We start from the raw sequence: 7500 nt of genomic DNA on the forward strand, positions 1-7500 counted from the left end.
ACAAACCGGCCCCCCCCCCCCCCCAAAACACCTTTCCTTACAACAATGTGTACCTTAACCTAACCCGTATTGTGCCTTAACCTAACCCGTATTGTGCCTTAACCTAACCCGTATTGTGCCTTAACCTAACCCGTATTGTCCCTTAACCTAACCCGTATTGTGCCTTAACCTAACCCGTATTGTGCCTTAACCTAACCCGTATTGTGCCTTAACCTAACCCGTATTGTGCCTTAACCTAACCCGTATTGTGCCTTAACCTAACCCACGTTGTGCCTTAACCTAACCCACGTTGTGCCTTAACCTAACCCACGTTGTGCCTTAACCTAACCCACGTTGTGCCTTAACCTAACCCACGTTGTGCCTTAACCTAACCCGTATTGTGCCTTAACCTAACCCGTATTGTGCCTTAACCTAACCCGTATTGTGCCTTAACCTAACCCGTATTGTGCCTTAACCTAACCCGTATTGTGCCTTAACCTAACCCGTATTGTGCCTTAACCTAACCCGTATTGTGCCTTAACCTAACCCGTATTGTGCCTTAACCTAACCCGTATTGTGCCTTAACCTAACCCGTATTGTGCCTTAACCTAACCCACGTTGTGCCTTAACCTAACCCACGTTGTGCCTTAACCTAACCCACGTTGTGCCTTAACCTAACCCACGTTGTGCCTTAACCTAACCCACGTTGTGCCTTAACCTAACCCACGTTGTGCCTTAACCTAACCCACGTTGTGCCTTAACCTAACCCATATTGTGCCTTAACCTAACCCATATTGTGCCTTAACCTAACCCATATTGTGCCTTAACCTAACCCATATTGTGCCTTAACCTAACCCATATTGTGCCTTAACCTAACCCATATTGTGCCTTAACCTAACCCATATTGTGCCTTAACCTAACCCATATTGTGCCTTAACCTAACCCATATTGTGCCTTAACCTAACCCATATTGTGCCTTAACCTAACCCATATTGTGCCTTAACCTAACCCATATTGTGCCTTAACCTAACCCGTATTGTGCCTTAACCTAACCCGTATTGTGCCTTAACCTAACCCGTATTGTGCCTTAACCTAACCCGTATTGTGCCTTAACCTAACCCGTATTGTGCCTTAACCTAACCCGTATTGTGCCTTAACCTAACCCGTATTGTGCCTTAACCTAACCCGTATTGTGCCTTAACCTAACCCGTGTTGTGCCTTAACCTAACCCGTATTGTGCCTTAACCTAACCCGTATTGTGCCTTAACCTAACCCGTATTGTGCCTTAACCTAACCCGTATTGTGCCTTAACCTAACCCGTATTGTGCCTTAACCTAACCCGTATTGTGCCTTAACCTAACCCGTATTGTGCCTTAACCTAACCCGTATTGTGCCTTAACCTAACCCGTATTGTGCCTTAACCTAACCCACGTTGTGCCTTAACCTAACCCACGTTGTGCCTTAACCTAACCCACGTTGTGCCTTAACCTAACCCACGTTGTGCCTTAACCTAACCCACGTTGTGCCTTAACCTAACCCACGTTGTGCCTTAACCTAACCCACGTTGTGCCTTAACCTAACCCACGTTGTGCCTTAACCTAACCCACGTTGTGCCTTAACCTAACCCACATTGTGCCTTAACCTAACCCATATTGTGCCTTAACCTAACCCATATTGTGCCTTAACCTAACCCATATTGTGCCTTAACCTAACCCATATTGTGCCTTAACCTAACCCATATTGTGCCTTAACCTAACCCATATTGTGCCTTAACCTAACCCATATTGTGCCTTAACCTAACCCATATTGTGCCTTAACCTAACCCATATTGTGCCTTAACCTAACCCATATTGTGCCTTAACCTAACCCATATTGTGCCTTAACCTAACCCATATTGTGCCTTAACCTAACCCATATTGTGCCTTAACCTAACCCATATTGTGCCTTAACCTAACCCATATTGTGCCTTAACCTAACCCATATTGTGCCTTAACCTAACCCATATTGTGCCTTAACCTAACCCATATTGTGCCTTAACCTAACCCATATTGTGCCTTAACCTAACCCATATTGTGCCTTAACCTAACCCATATTGTGCCTTAACCTAACCCATATTGTGCCTTAACCTAACCCATATTGTGCCTTAACCTAACCCATATTGTGCCTTAACCTAACCCATATTGTGCCTTAACCTAACCCATATTGTGCCTTAACCTAACCCATATTGTGCCTTAACCTAACCCATATTGTGCCTTAACCTAACCTATATTGCGCCTTAACCTAACCCATGTTGCGCCTTAACCTAACCTACGTTGCGCCTTAACCTAACCTACGTTGCGCCTTAACCTAACCTACGTTGCGCCTTAACCTAACCTATATTGCGCCTTAACCTAACCTATATTGCGCCTTAACCTAACCTATATTGCGCCTTAACCTAACCTATATTGCGCCTTAACCTAACCTATATTGCGCCTTAACCTAACCTATATTGCGCCTTAACCTAACCTACGTTGCGCCTTAACCTAACCCACGTTGCGCCTTAACCCAACCCACGTTGCGCCTTAACCCAACCCACGTTGCGCCTTAACCCAACCCACGTTGCGCCTTAACCCAACCCACGTTGGGCCTTAACCCAACCCACGTTGCGCCTTAACCCAACCCACGTTGGGCCTTAACCCAACACACGTTGGGCCTTAACCCAACACACGTTGGGCCTTAACCCAACACACGTTGGGCCTTAACCCAACACACGTTGGGCCTTAACCCAACACACGTTGGGCCTTAACCCAACACACGTTGGGCCTTAACCCAACACACGTTGGGCCTTAACCCAACACACGTTGGGCCTTAACCCAACACACGTTGGGCCTTAACCCAACACACGTTGGGCCTTAACCCAACACACGTTGGGCCTTAACCCAACACACGTTGGGCCTTAACCCAACACACGTTGGGCCTTAACCCAACACACGTTGGGCCTTAACCCAACACACGTTGGGCCTTAACCCAACACACGTTGGGCCTTAACCCGCTCTGTAATTGCCATACGACGCGTTAAATTAGTGTAGTGTTGCCTAACTGCAACCCCCGCAATATAGTTTGCTACTCGCACTGCCTGGTCCCCAGTGTATCGCTTCATGTTAAACACCTTGCAGCGATACACTGTAATGTGGATGGCAGCAGGACGTACATGCTCAATGCCCTTCGCAGTTGTTCATTGGCATTCGCATGGCGAAGCACTTAGCCTACGCTGTGGTACGGCCTGTGTCAACTGTCCGCTGATGTTGTACGTCCAAATCACACACTGTACTGCACATTGGTCCTCATGTACTGAATGATACATCGTGGTACATGTGACCGTACAACGACTGCGCCAACAACGGCGAACCATGCGGTCCAACTGTTGTGCACTCAGCTATGTGTCGTCTCCCTATAAGAGCCGGATTGCAGTGTGGTATGCCCTGGATGGCGATCAGCATGAGCCGTCTGTTGATGTAGTGGCGCGTGTTGTCAGACGTAGTCGTCTCTTCTCACACACCGTGACAGCATGGTGCACTGCGTTCCACATCTGCGACATGCGACAGAGGCCGGTTGACAGTCGTTCGCGCAATGGACATCGCATACGTACGGGGGCCACCTTCCACGTGTTCGCGAAGCGTGCACATGTTGTTGCGTGTATGTGGGCAGACATAGTGTGTCGTGACACCTGACACAGGCATGCAACAATCGTTGAATTTGCAAATGGCGATGGACGTCTACGTTTGCTGGTGACGTTACGCAAATGAACAACTGGTAAACCGTTGTGGTGCGGTTGTTCTCGCTAGAGGTGAATCAGTGATGGCGACGATCGGTTGAGCTACCAACCGGTTGTTTCAGCGATACCCACCATGCCCACGAACGTGAATGGCATGTGGGTGTGAAGCGATACGCGGCGGTGGCTGGGTGGGACCGTCCCCGGCCGGTGAGGGGGGGCCTCCCGGCGTGCTGGCCGCGCGGTGCGTGGGCGCACGCGCTACAGCCGGCTGGTGGGGGCGGCCAGTGGCAGGCGCGCCGGCCGACGGAGGCGGCAGGCGGCGCAGCTGCGCGCCGGCGCACCCTGCACGCGGCGCCGTGCGGCCAAAGTAGGTCCTCGCGGGCCCGGTGCGAAGCGCGGTGGACATCTGCAGTGTGCTGGTCCGATTGAGGACTGTGTGCGCTGAGGATGCGCCGCCGCCCGGCGCTCGGCGCCGCGACGCCGTCTGCTGCTCGGTCGCCTCTGCGGTTCTCGCAGGTGGTTTGTATCGCAGCTGTGCGGACGTGTTGGCGCGTGCGCTGTGCTGGGAGAGTTCGCTTCGGCACCCAAGTGGGGCTTTTGTCCTTCTGTGGCGCTGGCGTTGGAGCTGCCGGCCACCGTAGGTGGCGCGTGTTGTCTCCCGCCGGCAATGCCACGACAGCACGCTCCCGGGCCTCTGTCGGCAGCGGCAAGCTCAGTTGGGAGCACGGGTGGTCGCACCTAAAGCGTCTACTCGCCAAACTCCGGGCGATTGCGCCTCTCTCGAACCCGACCAAGTACTTAGGACGGCGCTGCGCGCCGCCGGGACCTGAGAGGGTTTCGAGGTGTATCGTGCAGGGGAGCTCAGCCTCCTCCTGTTTGCAGAATAATTGAGCGGACGCTTGCGTGTTCGCGCGGGCCCCCGGGACACACTCCCGGGCGGCCGGCTGCTCAGCTCTAGTTGACGCAGCTCCCTGGTTGATCCTGCCAGTAGTCATATGCTTGTCTCAAAGATTAAGCCATGCATGTCTCAGTACAAGCCGCATTAAGGTGAAACCGCGAATGGCTCATTAAATCAGTTATGGTTCCTTAGATCGTACCCACGTTACTTGGATAACTGTGGTAATTCTAGAGCTAATACATGCAAACAGAGTCCCGACCAGAGATGGAAGGGACGCTTTTATTAGATCAAAACCAATCGGTCGGCTCGTCCGGTCCGTTTGCCTTGGTGACTCTGAATAACTTTGGGCTGATCGCACGGTCCTCGTACCGGCGACGCATCTTTCAAATGTCTGCCTTATCAACTGTCGATGGTAGGTTCTGCGCCTACCATGGTTGTAACGGGTAACGGGGAATCAGGGTTCGATTCCGGAGAGGGAGCCTGAGAAACGGCTACCACATCCAAGGAAGGCAGCAGGCGCGCAAATTACCCACTCCCGGCACGGGGAGGTAGTGACGAAAAATAACGATACGGGACTCATCCGAGGCCCCGTAATCGGAATGAGTACACTTTAAATCCTTTAACGAGTATCTATTGGAGGGCAAGTCTGGTGCCAGCAGCCGCGGTAATTCCAGCTCCAATAGCGTATATTAAAGTTGTTGCGGTTAAAAAGCTCGTAGTTGGATTTGTGTCCCACGCTGTTGGTTCACCGCCCGTCGGTGTTTAACTGGCATGTATCGTGGGACGTCCTGCCGGTGGGGCGAGCTGAAGGCGTGCGACGCGCCTCGTGCGTGCTCGTGCGTCCCGAGGCGGACCCCGTTGCAATCCTACCAGGGTGCTCTTGAGTGAGTGTCTCGGTGGGCCGGCACGTTTACTTTGAACAAATTAGAGTGCTTAAAGCAGGCAAGCCCGCCTGAATACTGTGTGCATGGAATAATGGAATAGGACCTCGGTTCTATTTTGTTGGTTTTCGGAACCCGAGGTAATGATTAATAGGGACAGGCGGGGGCATTCGTATTGCGACGTTAGAGGTGAAATTCTTGGATCGTCGCAAGACGAACAGAAGCGAAAGCATTTGCCAAGTATGTTTTCATTAATCAAGAACGAAAGTTAGAGGTTCGAAGGCGATCAGATACCGCCCTAGTTCTAACCATAAACGATGCCAGCCAGCGATCCGCCGCAGTTCCTCCGATGACTCGGCGGGCAGCCTCCGGGAAACCAAAGCTTTTGGGTTCCGGGGGAAGTATGGTTGCAAAGCTGAAACTTAAAGGAATTGACGGAAGGGCACCACCAGGAGTGGAGCCTGCGGCTTAATTTGACTCAACACGGGAAACCTCACCAGGCCCGGACACCGGAAGGATTGACAGATTGATAGCTCTTTCTTGATTCGGTGGGTGGTGGTGCATGGCCGTTCTTAGTTGGTGGAGCGATTTGTCTGGTTAATTCCGATAACGAACGAGACTCTAGCCTGCTAACTAGTCGCGTGACATCCTTCGTGCTGTCAGCGATTACTTTTCTTCTTAGAGGGACAGGCGGCTTCTAGCCGCACGAGATTGAGCAATAACAGGTCTGTGATGCCCTTAGATGTTCTGGGCCGCACGCGCGCTACACTGAAGGAATCAGCGTGTCTTCCTAGGCCGAAAGGTCGGGGTAACCCGCTGAACCTCCTTCGTGCTAGGGATTGGGGCTTGCAATTGTTCCCCATGAACGAGGAATTCCCAGTAAGCGCGAGTCATAAGCTCGCGTTGATTACGTCCCTGCCCTTTGTACACACCGCCCGTCGCTACTACCGATTGAATGATTTAGTGAGGTCTTCGGACTGGTACGCGGCATTGACTCTGTCGTTGCCGATGCTACCGGAAAGATGACCAAACTTGATCATTTAGAGGAAGTAAAAGTCGTAACAAGGTTTCCGTAGGTGAACCTGCGGAAGGATCATTACCGACTAGACTGCATGTCTTTCGATGTGCGTGTCGTGTCGCGCAACACGCTACCTGTACGGCTCGCAGTAGCCGTGCGCCGCGTGCGGAACCACGCGTGCTTCTCAAAACTAACGCCAATGTTGTGTGGTACGAGCGCTGAAGCGCTGGAGCGGCTGGCCTGCGGCACCTGGCGCCTGGCGCCGGTTTTGAATGACTTTCGCCCGACTGCCTGTCCGCTCCGGTGTGGAGCCGTACGACGCCCATCGGCCGTGAGGCCGTTGGACACAGAACGCTTGAACAGGGGCCGCCACACGCCTACGTCCCGCCTATGCAACTGTCTTGAAAGAGACAGTGGAAACTAAGAAAAGATCACCCAGGACGGTGGATCACTCGGCTCGTGGGTCGATGAAGAACGCAGCAAATTGCGCGTCGACATGTGAACTGCAGGACACATGAACATCGACGTTTCGAACGCACATTGCGGTCCATGGATTCCGTTCCCGGGCCACGTCTGGCTGAGGGTCGGCTACGTATACTGAAGCGCGCGGCGTTTGCCCTGCTTCGCAGACCTGGGAGCGTCGCGGCCGCCTGTGGGGCCGGCCGCGCCTCCTTAAACGTGCGATGCGCGCCCGTCGCCTGGCGGTTCGCATACCGGTACTTACTCGGTAGCGTGCACAGCCGGCTGGCGGTGTGGCGTGCGACACCTCGTACAACGACCTCAGAGCAGGCGAGACTACCCGCTGAATTTAAGCATATTACTAAGCGGAGGAAAAGAAACTAACAAGGATTCCCCCAGTAGCGGCGAGCGAACAGGGAAGAGTCCAGCACCGAACCCCGCAGGCTGCCGCCTGTCGTGGCATGTGGTGTTTGGGAGGGTCCACTACCCCGACGCCTCGCGCCGAGCCCAA

At 52.9% G+C, this 7500-nt stretch overlaps 2 non-coding genes and 1 pseudogene across 2 annotated transcripts; all 3 read left to right on the top strand.

Moving 5' to 3' along the window:
• Positions 1 to 4701: 4701 nt before the first annotated feature.
• LOC124563725 lies at positions 4702 to 6611 on the top strand. The gene has a single exon (XR_006970277.1). It is a non-coding gene; the product is annotated as a small subunit ribosomal RNA (ribosomal RNA).
• Positions 6612 to 6962: 351 nt separating this feature from the next.
• LOC124563802 lies at positions 6963 to 7117 on the top strand. Its single transcript, XR_006970335.1, has one exon. It is a non-coding gene; the product is annotated as a 5.8S ribosomal RNA (ribosomal RNA).
• A 188-nt stretch (positions 7118 to 7305) lies between these two features.
• LOC124563800 overlaps positions 7306 to 7500 on the top strand; it is a 2970-nt pseudogene continuing 2775 nt past the window's right edge.

The sequence above is a fragment of the Schistocerca americana genome, unplaced genomic scaffold (assembly GCF_021461395.2).
Source record: "Schistocerca americana isolate TAMUIC-IGC-003095 unplaced genomic scaffold, iqSchAmer2.1 HiC_scaffold_124, whole genome shotgun sequence".
NCBI classification, from domain to species: domain Eukaryota; kingdom Metazoa; phylum Arthropoda; class Insecta; order Orthoptera; family Acrididae; genus Schistocerca; species Schistocerca americana.